The following is a 17,183-nucleotide window of genomic DNA, read 5'->3' as shown; positions in this document are numbered from 1 at the left end:
AATAAAATGAGCGATTACAGTATACAGTCAACAATAATTCAGAGAATTTATGTCAATGTTGTCTTTTGTCTGACATATTAAATTTGTTATAGCTGAAATGTTTAGTGACTTTAACAAATTTAAAGAACAAGATTTATTTATCAATAATATGGTTTACCAATAAAAGGGCATATGATAAATATTTGATATGATTTTAAAATCTCTACTATGATCACATATTTGTTTTTTTTTTTAAAGTTTTTATGAGAACGAACACTGTTTATTATCTCTAACCCTTTTCCGTCTTTCAGTAAAGAGTTTGTTATGTGCTTTTTTGTGTGTGTGACGTATTTATTATCTTTTCCAGTAAATTGTATGAATTGGTATGTTTTGTTGAAGTGTTCGATTTCTTTTAGCAGAGTACAAGTATGTGTATTGCCTTGTCTTGTTGCAGTGGTTCTATTTTTTTATGCATAATGTATATATGTGTAGATCTAATTTATTTAGTTGAATATTTATCTTCCATTCAATTTTTTTTTAGAATTCTGTCTACATTGATTGTTGGTATACCCGTTTGTTGGCCTTTTTTTTTTTTATTCATAAGAGATTGTTCTTATTAGTGTATTCGTTTTGGTACTGAATTATTCTCAGTAGTCATAACGAATTCAGTTTCATGTTTGCTTTTTATTGATTTTTGAGTGGATCTTTTTTTAATTCACCAGAGTTTTTTGATTCTTGTTGTGGTTGTTATCTGTTGACTAGAGTTTGTTTTTAGTAGTCATGTTCCTTAGGGTAGAAGATTGTCAAAAGTTTATATCTGGGGATTTTAATAATCTGTTATAAGTACAGGTTTGTCTTCTTGAATATGATCTTTGTTGTTATTGTTTGTTCAGTGGAATGTTTGTTATCTGAGCAATTTTAATTTGTTCAGTGGAGTGCCCATGATTGTTTGTTTTTTTGTGATTGTTAGTTTGTTTGTCCAGTAACCGTGGCTGTTCTTTGTCCAGAAGTGTGTTTGATGAAACATTTCATTTACGGAGATAACGAACAGTATTCAAGATCAACAGTCTATAAAACAATACAAAATAGGAGTCGAACAAACACGGACCTCCAAAAAATCAGAGGTGGGATCAGGCGCCATGAGGAGTGAGCATCCTCTGCCGACCCCCCCCCCCCTCTGTGCTCCTTGTCATGAAAAATCCGTCGTCAATTCAGTGTATAAATAATGGACTAATAATTAGAATGAAAAAAATGTCAGTCAGAATAGGATTCAATGGTTAATGGTATTTGCTGACAAGGTCATTGTATCGACCATAGAACTTACGAAATGATGACTTTAAACGAAACTGCTGATATTCTTGTTTCATAAACTTTTTTGTCAATTTACCTCGTTTTAGAAATTGTTCATACGTAGAGCATGCTTTTGCGTATTGAATCAACTGAGATATATAAAGTGCAGTTGATGAGGGTATATTGCTGCATAAGTAAGCTAGGAAAGTTGACGATTTAAAAGTTAGTCATCACGGTTATCATAGAGCTTGCTTGTTAGATTACCATTAACGTCTTTTGCAAGTAAAATACCTAAATGTGAAACAGATGTGTCAGACTCTGTTGTATCTTTTTTCTCAAGCTCAACGAGATATATCGTATCGACATATGATTAGAAATTACCATTGTTATTGACAATATGTCGTCGATATATCTAAATGTCGAGTTGATATCCACAGTGTTTTCTTCTTTTCACGTATAAGATTTTGGACAAATTCTACTTCATATGAATACAATATGAATACAATGAATATTTGCGAATGTGTTTTTGTGGTTGTTATTTATTCTGTAGAATGTTTAATATCTGTAAATGTGTTTTTGCGGTTGTTATTTTTTCTATAGATTTTTTGATATCTTTGAATTGTTTTTGTGGTTATTTATTAGATGTGGTGTGTTTAATATCTGTAATTTTTATGCTTGATACATTATTTATTAATTTTTTTGTTTTGTTTTTTTTTTCTGTTGTGTTTGATTTCTGTAGATTTGTTCTTAATAGTTGTTTTCTTTATTCCGTAGTGTATATGTTATCCCTTTATATGTTCTTTGTGGTTGTTGTTGGTTTTTTTAATTATGTAGAGTGTTTGATATCAATGGATTTGTTTTTGGGGGGATGTAAATTATTCTGTAGAATGTTTGATATTTGTGAATTTGTTTGTTTTTTGTGGTTGTTATTTATCCTGTAAATTTTACATAAATATATGTGAATTAAATCTTTTTCATAGTTATTTATTCTATAGTGGGTTTTTATCTGTAAAATTGTTTTTTTTTATAGTTGTCATTAATATTTTAGATTATTTGATTTCAATAGATTTGTTTTTTGTGATTAATTATCTTGAAAAATGTTTGATATCTGTGGATCTTTTCATGTGGTTGTTAAGTACACAAAAGAATGCTTGATATCCCTGTTTTTTTTTTTTCTCTTTTTGTTTTTGAGGATGATATATATTCTATAGAATGTTTTAATTCCTGGCTTTTTGGATTGATATTTATTCTATAGAATGTTTGATATCTGTGAATTTGTTCTTTGTTGGCGTTATTTATTCAGTATGTTTGATTTCCGTGATTTATTCTTTGGGGCAATTCGTCATTTATGCATTAGATTCAGCATTGACTTTTAGTGGTTCCTTTTTTTTAATTGTTAGAACACGTTTCTTTGTGTTTTTTTCTTTAGTTTAGCCTTTGTTTTATTTTGATTTCATTTTAATTTATCATTTTTTTAAATTACCATTATTTAATTTGTATATTTCATGTTGATTTATCCTAAATATAGTACTCATAAATGAAGTATCCTTAATAATGTATCTTGTTGTACTTTTAAGTATTACAATTTTCATTATACCAGTTTGCATTTTATTATTTCAGCTTCAAATCACTCTGTTTAAATTGTAAATGCATTTCGTTTATTACTCACCGACTGTATCATTTATGTCACAGTGTGTTTTTAAATTGTCATATGTCATTTTTTTCTTCATATTTAATGTTAATTTTTAGTAACAAATTACCTTCCAGATTAAAGGGAGAAAATTAATGCTTATAATGTTTTTATTTGTGATTTTTTTGTATTTTAAAAAGCGGAATTACATAGTATGGTGAAAGAATCTTCATACAGTTTTCTTGAGAATATTTGTTTTAATTTCTTGCAGTCTCTCATTTACTCCACTGGAATAAAAGAAGTGGAAATGATTGCCAATTTTTTTCTCATGGGTTATCTATAAAAGAATTTTAATCTAAACTAAGCACTCTGCGAAAAAGAACATTGAATATATACAACTGTATATTCGGGTTTCCCATATCATACGTTACGCTTTTAAGTTCCGTTTAATGAAGTTCTATCTATTCAATCTATTCATCCCATACAAATCATCACAAATAAAAAAAATTATCAATATTAAAATTAATGTTTACTGTTAAATGTGTCAGATGATTTTATAGAACTTGTATGGGTATAACTCAAATATATTTTTATCTTTATTTCGATATAATGATGACGGATGAAAACTTGCTTGACGTGGAAAGGGAATTTAACCATGTCATGGGAAACTTAAAGAGCAAACAAATTTATTTTCTTTCATCATTATGACGGTTGAAATCAATATAGAAGTATTGTTTTACTATTTAAAAAACCGATCAACTTCCTTTCCAACATTTTAGAAATTCTGGCAAGTTATATGGAAATAACGAACACTATTCAAGCCAAGTCCATCAAAAAATACAATTCGGGAGAAGAGCAAACATGGACCTCCAAAAACATCGGAGAAGGGATCAGGTGCCATGGAGAAGAATACATCCCCTGTCGACCTTCCACTCCCACCGTGTGTACCTTTGGTTAAACGGAAAAAATCAGTAGAATAATATGGCCTAACAATTAGAATGAAAAAGTCAATCAGCATTTGACCTAATGATAGATTGGTTTTGCTGACACATTTATTGTATAGATCATAGAACTTGCGAGTTAATGATGACTTTAAACGAGACTGTTGATATCCATATTTCATCAACTTGTTGAACAATAGTTTGCCTCGTTTTAAAAACTGGTCGTTCTTAGAACGTACTCTTGCGTATCGAATCAACTGGTAAATCCCAAACGCAGGTTATAAGGGTCAACCGCGTCATATTTTTATCTAAAAATTCTTGATAGCTAAAAAATATGACAATTCTTGATACCAAAAAAAAAATTACATTTTGGTCCATGATTTATCATTATGGCGTGGTCATTATTACGGGGAAAAATTATGTATTAATTTTTACATGAAATGAAGGTAGAATTGTCATCCAGGGATGAAATTCAAAGAGAGTGTTGTCACAAAATACATAAAGTCTTTATCAAAAATGCCCAAACTAGCATGCAAGTTTTTGATTTTACAGAATTAAAAAAAGTAATGACACTACTAAACTAGTATTATTAATTTTTTTTCAGAATTTAAGCGTGTGTGATTTATTATTTGAAACAATGTCGAGATTGTGCGATGATGATCATTTTTCATTTTATGGCATTAAATCAAACTTGAATGGAAAGATCTATCATTAAGTTTTAAAATAGAACAATGTTTTAGACTTCACATCATTACAAAGTTTCGTAGTAAAGGATGTAGAGAAGTCACGTTTTATTAAGTGTACGAAAACTTGATTTGTGGCTGTTGAATCATTCTACACACTTTTCAATGTTTATGTTTAACTGGAATCTCTTCAAGATTATATACTCCTATTAATGCCTATGTTAGCTAGATCACTCTATATATCATTTTAAGAATGAAATTTTTTTCCTCAGAGTCCATTTTCCTTCTGGAACAATACTTGGCACTTTTACTCACAATGGGAAAAGCAAGTAAATGAACTGATCCACTATAGAAGGGTTTACCATTTCCTTGGCTCAGGTTATATAATCTCTATAACCATTATCATACTTTAATAGATGTAAACATGACAATAAATATAGTTTTATGTTCGGTAAAATAGCTTGAATAATATTTATTACTTTAAAAATCATGCAAATTAATGCACGAATATTATCGTATTTACCTATTTGCACTATTTTAGTAAAATATCATAATTGGTTTGTGAAGCTTTTTATGACTAATGTACTAAATATAGTTAAAAATATCATGTAATTGAAAATAACGAAAGGAAAAGTTAGGACAAGCAAGGATAAATCGATGTATTGCTCAAAATCATAATAACGTAATTTCTCTGGGTATATAGATACGACTTAAGGTCAAACATATTGGATAGGAAATTGTAAATTAGGATATAATTTTTTTGTACCTAAAAATTATACAATTTAAGTGCAGAAAGGTTGAACCCTTGATCAGTAAGGTGAACACTGACTCCAACTTTTCTTTGCGAATTTCAGACTGGTACTCGATCAGGACTTTTCATTCCACTGAGTTCCAACCCGAAGAAATAATACTTTAATTCTAAAACTATTTGCCAAAGGAATTTTCTGTTAAATTGTTTCATATTTTTCAATAAATTTCAAAGAACTTGTTCTAATGTTGAAATTCATGGAGATAACGAACAGTATTCGAGCTCAAAATTCTATTCAAACGATACAAAATAGGAACAGAGAAAACACGGACCTCTAAAATATGAGAGGTGGAATCAGGTGCCATGGAGGAGTGAGCATCCCCTGCCGACCGGTCACACCCAGCAAGTACTCCTTGACATGATCGGGGAATAATTGAAAAATCCGTCGACAATGTGTAAAAATTATGGCCTAGTTTTTTGGCACAGTTCCACCTCCAGGCATTTCCCACGCGTAATTTGCCAATGGTTAATCAACATAAAACACGACCTTGATCTGTGATTCATTAATGTCAGGAGACATTAAAAAATTAAATCATTAGGCCGGAATTAAAAATATCTTTGTTTCCCCTAACCCGATCCTAAATTCTCAAGTTGGGTCGGTAGGTAGGTAAACAATTTTATTTTCTGACAGCATCTTTGAAAATACATTCTAAAATTTAATGGAAAATTACATATTTATAAATAAGAAAAGTTCAAAAGAAAGTGATTTGTGAACAAAATGCTAAGTATCATACATATGCCGTTTAAAAGCAAAATTCATGATTAATTAATTCACAACTGTAATTTAGATGAACTTGTGAAATATCTCATCAGAGTACATTTATATAAATCGAATTAAAAAAGACAAGATTCTCAAATACGCAAAGACTGGACATCCGAGTATATTTTTTCAAACCTTCAATCACTCTCCAGTGCTTATAGACAGTCATTGTACTTTTTGAGGGCCATGAGATTTGCAGCGGTTCTAGAGCATTTTGCTTTGGAGTTAAGACGTAAGTGGCTAATTTTAAGTCGCAGGTTTAAATACCAATGAGGAACGTTGAAAACGGTCCTTCAAAAGGGACCATAAAAACTTTTGTCCAGTGTCGCAGAAGATGCTGGCCCAAAAAAGATCCCACTGCTTAATGGCAAAAAAGTGCGTAGTACATCTAAATTTGGAGCAATGGGGAAATGTTCAAATGTCCCAACAAATCTCGAAGGGATTAAAAGCAAAGAAACAACCAATCTTTAAGGGCCTAATTAAAGGAAATGACACTGGACGTCTCAGGAAGTTGAATTATGATTTCAAAACTATTTGGAAAGAGTATTTAAACAATATTCAAATGAACCAAACCGAATCTACAAATGATGCAAATGCTATATAAAACAATGTCATAGTCACGAAGTTTAACCCGTAAATGAAGGCATGAAAAAGTACAACTGAATTATATTTATCAGGATGAATATGCAGACATATTTACCAACTCCCATGATTCCATAATGGCATAAAGTTAACATAGGAACATAGATGAATTGTTTATCAGATCAAAACTCAAATACAATGCAGTGAAATTGAATGATGTGTTCACTAGGTGGGCCCCTCATCTGCTCATGAGGCTGGCCTTTCCATGTATTACGTACCTGAAATTCAACAAACAGATTCGTTTGTTCGTTGTTTACCACCCCTTTCGAAAATTTATTCACTCATATGGAGACACCAAGACACCGCCGAAACTCTTAATTAGTCATTGTAAATTTTATTATCAAATTGTTTCAAGAGTGAAGAATTCTAGTTAGCAAAAGGCATAAGATCGCCGTTGTTTTATGAAGAACTCTGTAATCGCATCTGGGCGCTATTTTGTTTCCATCAAATGCTTGAAAATCACAGTAGAACAATGTCGGTCGTTCTGATAAAAACTGATTTTGATGAAATTGTATTTTATAAAACTTGGTTGACAATAAAAAAAAATTTGCATCATCTTATTTAAAAAAATCTTTTCAGTTGGCGCGTTTTAGTTGGGTCGGTCGCGTTAGGGGAAAGAAAGGTATTTTTTATTTTGGCCTTAGGTCTTTCCTTGTTTTATTTCTATGTTTAGCGTCCATGTGCGCCTTGGTTTTTGACCAACCAAAATAAATAAATAAATAAATAAATAAATAAATAAATAAATCAAGAGTCCCTAACTTACTTCCTTTGTTCGAATGTACATTCAGTTCTGGAATACTTACATGAAACTGATTTTTACAATAAAATTCAAAAATGATTAGAGTAATTTTTATGAGAAATATTTAGATTCAGTTTAGTTTTAACAGTTTACATATTTTTAAATTTTAAGTCCGTCGAATGGGATGTTAAATGGTGCCCCATGTCAAGGATAACAACCCTCTTGACACGTAAAAGATCGTTTTTGCAGAGGAAGCTCACTGGGGGCCGCCAGGGAAACTACAACCTTTCAAAAACCGATCAATAAACAAACTTGTCCGTCGAAATATGGCTGAAATATTGCCGACTCGGTGTTAAACAATATACAATCAATCGAATCATTTGAATTCAGTCAGTCAATTGCAATCAATATTTCTATCTATATTTATATCTGAAATCTTTTATGTAAGGTATATTATATTTAACATTTATACCTTGATTTTCCTAAGCAATAGGTCTTAAATAAGAAATTATTCATTTTTTGTGAATAAGTAATACATGTATATCAACAACAACTAGCAGAAAATGTCGAGAAAGCTATAGCGGTCGGAATCGCAATATATAAGTAGCAGACGGATAGGGTTGACACTGTATTCCCCGTCATTTCACGGTACTAATTAAAAAGTTACTTAACAACCAAAATATTTTGTAATCCAGCAGAATTTTGTTGTGGGACTATAGTTAAGGATCGTGTGACCACCAAGATCTTCTGCATGAGGTCCAAAGTGGAGCCCTGGTGGGAGCTCGGGGGCGGGGGGGGGGGCTGAGAAGTTCCTTATTAACAGAAAATAGGGAATCATACTGACATAAAAATTACAGCAATTTTACCTTTCTAACTGAAAAATAGACATCTGAATGTTAAGCTATGATTAATAAATTCTTTGAAAAAACAACTTTAAAATGAATGACGATTATGAAGAGATCTCGAATTGTCAAAAAAGTTGTATGTTTGAGGTGAGGGGGGGGGGGGCTACATTCAGGTCCTCACAGGCTAGATGTTTGCATACATGTATATTTAAATTATCGAACATATATTTAGTAATTTGAAAGAAAAAATTCAATGATAAAGAATGGACATCTCTATATTGTGACGAGTATCCTTTTTGAACAAAATTAACTTTGAAAAGGTATATGATATTAATTTTTTATTTGTACACAAAACAAAGCACGGTTAAAAAATATTTTTTTTATATTGTGACGAGTATCCTTTTGAACAAAATTAACTTGGAAAAGGTATATGATATTAATTTTTTATTTGTACACAAAACAAAGCACGGTTTAAGAGTCCTCCACACCATGTGTCTTGTGACGTATGAAGAGAAAAAATACTTAAATACTTCCGGTTTTATGTAGTTTATGCATTGATGATTTGCCTGGCACGGCCTGTAAGAGGGTCTTTCAAACGCTTTAGAGATAAAGGTTTTGTTAAGGGAAAAACATGCAGTACACCAACACCTTAATTATAAACAATGAACACATGGCATGATCATAGAGTGACCAATAAAAAAAGATGTCCGTTTTTTCCTATAAAAGAACAGCAAACGTCTGGTTTTATGTTACATAATAATTCGTAAACGACGGGTGTCGGTATGACGAGAAATTTTAGGTTATTTATACTTTCAGACTAATCAATCCATTGCCATATGATCGTCAACAGAGTCTGTATTGAAAGTTGCTATTTTTTGCACACTAATTTGTGCGTTTCAATAATACATTATCTCACTGAGTGTTTATAAAAATTGATTAAATATCGTGTGTTTCTAGTTTTCGTCTTTTATATCTGTCCAGTTTAGTAGCCAATGAGTAACTATAGTCAATCGCAACTTCTCGGGCCTTTCCGACAAGCGGAAAAACGACCTGATGTTGTTTTTCCGACCTCTGACGGAAAGACCCGAGATGATGCGATTGTAACTGTAGTATGTTGACGTATGCTGAGACTCCCCAGTTTTTGAGTCCCGGACAACAGGAAAGATAACTCCAAAAAGGAACTTTGATACCAAAGATTTTGAAAATATTTTTATTACATCAGTGCATTTAATTTAGATTCATTTTTTGGTCTTATCTAATTCATTGATGTTTCTTCTATACAAAAGGTTCTTCCTGGATTTTTCTCTAGATGTATTTTAGAGAAAATGAGTTTTATTTATTTTTTATAAATTTAATAAATTTCTCTAAAAAATATGTCGATCGATAAAATTAAGTTTTTATGATTATTCTGTGCGCTTAAGAATATGCGATAGGGCAAGACAAAATTTGTTGTGCAGATGAAAACGACTTTGGAAAAAAAATCTCGAAACTTGTGACACTGTTATTTTAAAAAAATCAGTATAAATTATATTTTAATTCCTGGTCAGTTTTTAAAGGTTGATATGCTTGTTAAAAGTAATGCTCAGTAATATGAGAACATAAGCTGTATGTGTGTGTGGGGGGGGGGGGACCCTTAAAAATATTTTTTTGTATTGGAAGTCTTTTGATCAACATCTCTCTCTCTCTCTCTCTCTCTCTCTCTCTCTCTCTGTTTGTGCTCTCTCTCTCTACCACTTTTCTATGTTTCTTATCATAAATTATCTCTACATTAATTCTAAATCAAGTCGTCCTTACATGTTAGAGTAACGACTGTCCATATCCAATATTACTGTGGTATTTTGAATCATGGAAAATGTTGTCAAAGGTGAGAAATATCGTATAAGCAGAATTTTTAGCGAGGGTTTAATTTTGGCATTATTATTAGCGAGGATGCTGAGATCTCTAAAATTGAATATCGCTGAATATTAACTGCGTTTTATTTGTAATAGCTTCTTTAGTGAGCACTTTAAAATCGCTAAAATTAATTCTCGCTAAAAATAAAATACCAGTTTTTAAGGACAAATCGCTGAAGTTGCGTTTTGCTTATAATAAATGAATACCTCTGTGGGCTGAGGATTTTGTTTGGACTAGATGTACGCAGTGCACTATCGCACTCTCGAGCTGTTGGGTCGATGGATCGATGACGACGATACGATTCAGGGATAGCGCAAGGACGATGATGCGATGACGACGATACGATTCAGGGATAGGGCAAGGACGATGATGCGATGACGACGATACGATTCAGGGATAGCGCAAGGACGATGATGCGATGACGACGATACGATTCAGGGATAGCGCAAGGACGATGATGCGATGACAGGATAAACACCATTCCTCCGCACGGCAATGCAGTGACGAAATATAGGCCATAATTATTTCGTGGGACAAGGACCATAACTCTAACTAAAAACCTTCATGTTAAATAAAAGAGATAAAGGTATATCATTCTCCTCCCAGGGATATACGAGAAGCCCTGACAAAGACGCTGACGGGGATTGGAGGGAGCCTTTTACACATTTGACGAGTTGCATTTTTATATGATCAACAGGACCATGTAAATTTTATAACAATTTTCCCATGTTTAAATTTATTCAACATTTCTTTCTTACGGTTAATCGGTAATACCCAGAAAACTTTCATTGACTGTCGGTACTCATTTAATCAATGATTTTTTTTTTGTATTTTTTTTTTTTTTTTTTTTTTGTTTTTTGTTTTTTGCATTAAAGTAGGGAAACTTTTCAGGTAATAAATATTAACCGGTTAAAAAAAAGTAAAATACACGTTTTACAATTACAGAATGTAAAGTTTAAATTGTGTTATGTCTGTAAAGAAGATAAAAATCAATATAGAAAAGTATTCATCAAAACTAAAAAGGAGGTATGATTCGCTCCTCTGTACTGTGATAGGAGAGAATAAAAACTGTGGCCAGGTGAAATTGCAGCATATGTTCCAAAGATTTTTAGCCCTACTGGTCAGAGACCAGAAGAGCTTATGCGATAGTAATGCGTCCGGCGTCCGTCCGTCTGTCTGTAAACAATTTTTCAAAATGCTACTCCTCCTACAGTTTTGGTCTGTTTTCAATATAACTTGGCACACAAAAAAAACTACACTAAGATACATAATTCTGTATATCGGTTTTTGATTTCGAGGAACGGTGTTGCCATGATTACTAAAAATAGAAATTTTTGAAAAATTCTTTCAAAGTGCTACTCCTCCTACAGTTTTGGTCTGTTTTCAATATAACTTGCCACACAAGTAGACTACACCAAGATACATAATTCTGTGTATCGGTTTTTGATTTTGATGAACGATGTTGCCGTGGTTACTAAAAAATGAAATTTCTTTGAAAAACTTTAAAAATACTACTCCTCCTACAGTTTTGGTCTGATTTCAATACAACTTGGCATACAAGTAGACTTCACTAAGGTGCATATTGGTTTTTGATTTCGATGAACGGAGTTGCCGTGGTTACTAAAAATAGAAATTTCTGTAAAATTCTTTCAAAATGCTACGCCTCCTACAGTTTTGGTCTGATTTCAATACAACTTGGCATACAAGTAGACTTCACTAAGGTGTATAATTCTGTATATTGGTTTTGATTTCGATGAACGGAGTTGCCGTGGTTACTAAAAATAGAAATTCCTGTGAAATTCTTTCAAAATGCTATTCCTCCTACAGTTTTGGTCTGATTTCAATATAACTTGGCACACAAGTAGACAACACAAAGATACATAATCCCGTGAATCAGTTTTTGATTTGATGAACGGTGTTAGCATTGTTACTAAAAATAGAAATTCATATGAATTTTTTTCAAAATGCTACTCCTCTTACAGTTTTGGTCTGATTTCAATATAACGTGGCACACAAGTAGACTACATTAAGGTAAATAATTCTGTGTATTTTTTTTTTTAATTTTGATGAACGGTGTTGCCGTGGTTACTAAAAATAGAAATTTATGTGAAAGTCTTTCAAAATGCAACTCGTCCTACAGATTTGGTTTGATTTCAATATAACTTGGCACACAGGTAGACTACACTAAGATACACAATTCAATTTTGCATATCGGTTTTTGACTTGGATGAAAATTATTGCTTTGGTTACTAAAAACAGAAATTCCTGTTAAATACTCTCAAAATACTACTCCAAATACCGTTTTAGTTTAATTATAATATAATGTGGCATGCAAGTAGACCAGGCTTGGGGTAATGCTAATTGTAATGGTAATGCATTGCAATGCATTACATGAACTGAAAGTAATGCTAGTAATGTGTAATGCCCAAAAAATTGCATTACATGTAATGGTAATGTAATGCATTACTTCATAAAATCCAGTGTAATGCTGGCATTACATAGCATTATTTTGTAAGATGTACCTATTTTTAGTAGACTACACTAAGAACATTAAATGACCTAATCAAGGATCATTTTTCTATTTATTACTGTTGTAAAGTTTCAATTTTCAACTGCTTAAGTACTTTTTTCTTCCTTTGCTATAAGTACAAACCAGTAGAGCTTCAGTCTCGACACAGACTTCTGGTTAAAACATATGCTCAGCATACTTCGATCGAAAAATTCATAAGGTCATCTTATGTTCATTACGAGATCAACATATGATACTCAAAACATAATATAATTTAATTTTAGTTGTAACATGTATATATTATTTTAATTTAATTTTAGTTGTAACACATCATTTGATTTGATAAAAAATTTAGAATATATCGTATAACATAAGTTGCCTACATCACAATGAGTTACATCAAAAACGTATTACTCCGCTTGACGTTACTTTTAAAATATGCTCAATTTGAAGCCACGTTTGGGGGGGAAATTGTCTTATTATCTACACTGAAATTAAATTATAAGGAATGAAGCGTATTTTTTTTTTATACGATATAGCATGAAACACATGCAGATAACGAAGAGTATTCAAGATCAAAGCTCCATAAAACAATACAAATAGGAGCAGAGCAAACACGGACCTCCGAAACATCAGAGGTGGGATCAGGTGCCATGGAAGAGTGAGCATCTCTTTAGCATAACTTGGGACAGTTTATGTGTTTTTTAATAAACTGCTTCGCTATTTATAAAGTGTAAACTGTCAAGTTATGTTATATCGTTTAACATAGGTTAAAATAAGCTTCATTCCTACGTTGCCATTTTACCTGTGTAGTGAGGATGTTGGGTCTTTCGAAAAAATCAATCAATCATTGAAATTAATTTCCACATTTAAGAAATGAAGCTTGTTTTAACCTGTATATTGTTTATACAATATAACATAACTTGGGGGACAGTTTACGCTTTATAAACCGCGAAAATAAATCTTTTATCCAATCAAAACGTGTTACAACTAAAATGTTACAACTATAAAAATTAAATTATTCAATGATGTGAACAAAAGTCAATACTTTATATATATATCCGCTCCTTAGTCAGGAAATAACTCGTTAATCTTTGAAAGATTTTAAAAAGAATTAATTGAAGCTTTAAACTGGAATCTTTTCGTACAACAATTTTCATTTAATGCTTATGGTTCCCTGAAGTCTTAGAAAAGTTCTTGTAATAAGTTTACATTTTTTCCACAAAACATATTATCATAAAAGTCAATTTAAGGCTATTTACCCTTTTTAGCTCTACTGGTCAGAGAGAAGAGCTTATGCGACAGTAATGCGTCCGGCGTCCGACCGTCTGTCTAGCTGTCTGTCTGTAAACAATTTTTAAAATGCTATTCCTCCTACAGTTTTGGTCTGATTTCAATATAACTTAGCACACAAGTAGACTACACTGAGATACATAATTCTATTTATCGGTTTTTGATTTCGATGAACAGTGTTGCTATGGTTACTAAAAATAGAAATTTCTGTGAAACTGTTTCAAAATGCTACTCTTCCTATAGTTTTGGTCTGATTTCAATATAACTTGGCACACAAGTAGACTGCACTAAGATACATAATTCTGTTTATCGGTTTTTGATTTCGATAAACGGTGTTGCTGTGGTTACTAAAAATAGAACTTTCTGTGAAACTGTTTCAAAATGCTACTCCTCCTACAGTTTTGATCTGATTTCAATATAACTTGGCACACAAGTAGACTACACTAAGATACACAGTTCTGTGTATCGTTTTTCGATTTTGAAATGGTGTTGCCATGGTTACTAAACATATAACTTTCTGTGATATACTTTCAAAATGCTACTCCTCCTACAGTTTTGTTCTGATTCCAATATAATTTTGCACAGAAGTAGACTACACTAAGATACACAGTTCTGCCTATCATTTTTTGATTTTGTTGAACATTTTTTTGCCTTGGTCACTAAAAATAGAAATTTCTGTAAAATACTTTCAAAATGATATCCCAAATACAGTTTTAGGTTGATTATAATATAATGTGGCATGCAAGTATACTACACTAAGAACATAGAGAGACTTAATCAAGGATCATTATTCTATTTATTGCTGTTGTCAAGTTTCAATTCCGGACTGCTACTTTTCTCTTCCTTTGCTATAAGTGCAAATCAGTAAAGCTTCAGTCTCGACAGAGACTTCTGGTTTATCTAATTAATATATTGGTTCAGTTAAAGTGCAGTGTTTTATTTTTAGTTTTTTTCCCCCGAAAACATCAGAAATAAAAAAGGGTGGCTAAAATTTATTGCGGTCAGGATATTAAATTTTTGTTTCATGAACAAAAATATTAGAAGAGATTAGTAACCTTTTGAAGTTGTTAATATATATATAATTTGTGCAAATCAAAAGTCAACCGACTCGGTTGGGTAACACTTCGTATTAGCACGTTTAATACAGTGGAGCCTATCGAAACAGGCGCTGTTAATCTACCATTTAACATACTGACAACTATAAGTAAGCTAACCTTTTATAAGTGTCACACCAAATATAACAAATAATGTGTTATATAATACAAATCGAATGGTTAATATTGGACAGAATTAATATTTCACATATGTTTATCGTGATATTGGAATAAATAAATGTCAAATAGATTCACAATCTGGTTAAAACAAGAATTTTTTATGCTCTGAATAGTTGCTACATAATACTATAAGAATTTTGGAGCGCGATATGTATAGCCACTTTCAAACTTTAGAACATTTATTTATAATTTATAAATTTGAATATAATTAAATAATAATTTATAATTTTATAAGTGTCTACTAAGCTCAAAAAAGCAAAAAGAAAAAGAAAGAAATAAATAAAATAAGCGAAAAGTAGTACTAATCCATGTAGTTGCTTTTCAGCTACAAGTATAATTCTGCTTTTCCGCGATTATATATTTTTCCCAAAGCCTAGATAAAATACACTCAGTACATTTGCTTATGTGTCTCATATACAAAGTAATATGGAATTTAGAAAAAGATCATATCTTTCTTTTAAACATTCTCTGAATCTCATTTTTATACAATTTGAAACAGAAATGTTTGATATCAAGCAAGGATGGACTATATTTTTGACGAAATGGCGGGTATGATCATGAAAATATATCTTTAACTGCTTCTCAAAATTACTACTGAACAATGAATTTAGTTTCGGTCAAAGACTAAAAAGAAATTTCTTAATGTCTCTAAAATTATAAGTTCAATGTGGATTGGCGTTTAAAAATATATAAAATAAATATAATTTTCCAAACAAATTACAAACTTGATAGCTTTTGAAAGCATAGAATCAACATATTTGAACAAAAAATCATTAAAAAGTTTTTTTCCTCCTTAAGGAAGCGGCCAGAACCTTTTAATTTCCTATCATTTTGTATCCTCATATGACTGCTTGATCATAGATGAAAATAAGAACAATAGGCCTATTTAAAAAAAATCTCTATTAAACATTTTAAGAAAATAGAGGAAATTAGAATTAGCCAATACCTCACTTTGTTTGTGTCAGTTTGGTACTGTCATATGATAGATCCTTGAGGGTAACATCATTTAATGATATTATGATAAAGTTTTTAAAATAGAAGTATAGGCATCAGATGGTTTGTAAGGGTAATTTTTATGCTTCATGGCGATGAAAAATACCATGATCTTGACCTATAACTTTGCTTCTATAAAATATCATTTAGTGATAAATTGTCTTCTTGAATCTGTTTAAATATTCTTCATTTTTTATAAATACAATAAAAATGACAAGAATATGTAGACATATCGCAATATAAAACTAGATCTTAAACTTGTTGTCATTAAATTTAAGCCGTTCAGGGATATTTCCTGTACTCAAATGCCTTTCATTTACGCTATTGTATCATATATTTTTTCACAACTGAACTATAACTTGTGGATATATACTGTACCTCATGTCCCATTGATTGTTTGTGTTGATATAATAAATGAACTTGAAATGAACTTTCATAATTTTTTTTTCAATAAATAAAATTTAACCCAATGTAGACATGCATCACAATGGATAAGTATTTAATCCCTGTCGTCATTACAGTGATTACAGTGAGTAAAATTTAAAACAAGGCGTAATCAACACAATACGTACTTTCAATCACTGGCAATAAAGTAAAAGTTGAAATTAAAATTTAAAGTAAATTTTTACATGATCATATGTATATCATGTTCAGAATTAGTTCTTTCTCGAGCATGCAGTAAAAAAAAAACAACAACATTTGTTTGGAATTGTCAATACGTAAGTCGTTTTCCTAAACAACTCTCTTTGTTGATGAATTAAGAATTGCAAAATTGGTATGTTGAATAGAAAGCCCTGGTTTTGAGGAATAACATATTTTTATGATTAAAAAAAGAACTCACAGTTTTCAGAATGGACTGGATCTTTCGGAAGCAGATATTGAATGATCCAGGCGGTGGTTGTGA

Source organism: Saccostrea cucullata, unplaced genomic scaffold (assembly GCF_032062105.1).
Source record: "Saccostrea cucullata isolate Sc308-1 unplaced genomic scaffold, CSIRO_AGI_Scuc_v1 ctg124, whole genome shotgun sequence".
Lineage (NCBI taxonomy): Eukaryota > Metazoa > Mollusca > Bivalvia > Ostreida > Ostreidae > Saccostrea > Saccostrea cuccullata.
The sequence above is the reverse complement of the archived record's forward strand: the minus strand, read 5'-3'. Positions refer to the sequence as shown.